Consider the following 2,179-nt stretch of genomic DNA (forward strand, 5'->3'; position numbering starts at 1 on the left):
AATGTCTCAGACACTTTTTGAAATACTGTAGTAGCCGATACATAGAGGCATGCCTTAGGTGGGCACGGGAATGCAGTTTAGAAAAGAAAGGGAAGTATCACACTAGAACGATCCCATTTCTTCAAAATCACTGAGCAGGAAAAGCCACATTGAACTTCCATACGGGTTTTACACAACTTCTCTATAGTACCTCGACTTCAATCCAAGAACAAAAGTTAAGAGTCTCCTCCTCTATTTTTGGTAAACAACTGCATGGTAAACTTAGATGAGTTTTCCCCCTGGATTTTACCCAGGAGTGGCCTTTAAAATTTTTTTTATTATTATTTAAAAGAGGGCAGGTTTGGCACTTTTATACTGATGTCACCCATGTTAATATTTCTTGGGATCTCAGGAAGATTCATATTCTTTACAGCTGATACAGCATGGGCTAGAGCTCCTGCTAAGCCAGCCTCCGACTTCTCCAGTTTATTTGATGCGTCAATTTGTGTAACAATCTCATTCATGTTGGTCTCCAACACCATTCCCCCCATCACCGTTTCTGCAAGAATATTGTGAACCTTGTCAACATGGAAAATTAAATCCAGTTCACAGACATTTTCAAAACACTTGTTTCCACAAATACTTGAATTAGATCTAAAATGCCAAGTTCACTTTTCTGAAGAATCCACACAGAAGGCAAAATATAATGTTGCATAATGTCTATAAATCAGTTTGTTGTCAGGTCCTCCAATTAACAATCCTCCTTCTAGGAAATTACAAACATTTTCATCTCTCTTAGATACCAAATGGAATCTCTCCCTGATGATTTGCTGTTGTGTATCTTCACTGTAGGGGCTGGTAGAACTTGGAGACGCGCGGCTTCCTGTGGTTGTTGAAGATGAGGGTTGCCCTGATCATGGCTGAGCCGGGCCAACTGGGTGGGTGCTGGGGGCCAGGTTGGGAGCCTTTATTTACCTTTATAATAATTCCAATTATTTACCTCAAGAGTTTTTGTAATAGTCAAATGACATAACGTAGTGAATTGTACCTGACATACAGCAGGTTGTCTATTGTAATTTCCCCGTGGAAACAAACTGTATATGGTAAAAAAAAAAACAACAAAAAACAAACAAACAAAAAAAAACCAATAAGCAACTTGTTTCCCACCTCCATTTAGATCCTTCTCTGCATAAAAGATAAATAAATCCCACTCTCTTCACCACAATACTGTGCTGTGAGTGCAGAGCCTGACATGGGGCTTGATCTCATGAACCATGAGATCATGACCTAAGCCAAAATCAAGAGTCTTATATTTAACTGACTGAGCCTTCCAGGCACTCCTCTTTTTTTTTCCAAAATGTTTATTTACTTTGAGAGAGAGAGAAAGAGAGAGAGAGAGCAAGTGGGAAAGGGGCAGAGGGAGAGACCGAATCCCAAGCAGGCCCTGTGCTATCAGTGCAGAGCCTATAACTGTAAGATCATGACCCAAACTGAAATCAAGACTCAGTCGCTTAAGCAATGGATCAACCCAGGTTGCCCACACATTATTTCTGAGATATCCCTTTAAATTTATTCTATTCCATAATTTTACTTACAAAGTTTTCTTCTTTCTTTCTCTTTCTTTCTTTCTTTCTTTCTTTTTTTGTTTGATGTTTACTTTTGAGAGAGAGAGATAGGGAATGAGGGGGGAGGGGCAGAGAGTGAGGGAGAAACAGAACCTGAAGCAGGCTCTAGGCTCTGAGCTGTCATCATAGAGCCTGACACGGGGTTTGAACTCACCAACCATGAGATCATTCCCTGAGCTGAAGTTGGAGGCTTAACCGACTGAGCCCCCCGGGCACCCCGCTTACAAAGTTTTCTTTATGCAGGATACGGTTTAAATTATATTAAAATTTGAGGGTCTCAGGTCATGATCTCACAGATGGCAAGCTCTAGCTTCAAGTTGGGCTCTGTGCTGACAGTGTGGAGCCTGCTTGTGATTCTCTCTTTTCTTCTCCCTCTCCCCCACCCCACATTCTCTCTTTCTCTCTCTCTCTCTCTCTCTCTCTCTCTCTCTCTCTCTCCCTCTCTCAAAATAAATAAGCATTTAACAAAAGTTGACAGGAAATAACTTTAGTGGGCCACAGGACCATGGACTTCTAGCTACACAGAATGATGGGACAGAATTTGGAGGATCAGTTTATCAGAATGTATGTGATGA

The 2,179-nt window shown here is 41.1% G+C and overlaps 1 pseudogene; it reads right to left on the reverse strand.

Moving 5' to 3' along the window:
- Positions 1-320: 320 nt before the first annotated feature.
- LOC124506176 (AP-3 complex subunit sigma-1-like) lies at positions 321-897 on the reverse strand (annotated as a pseudogene).
- Positions 898-2,179: the final 1,282 nt, after the last annotated feature.

The sequence above is a fragment of the Lynx rufus genome, unplaced genomic scaffold (assembly GCF_022079265.1).
Source record: "Lynx rufus isolate CCGP_SWC_20201006 ecotype Redwood Valley unplaced genomic scaffold, mLynRuf1.p SCAF_9, whole genome shotgun sequence".
NCBI classification, from domain to species: domain Eukaryota; kingdom Metazoa; phylum Chordata; class Mammalia; order Carnivora; family Felidae; genus Lynx; species Lynx rufus.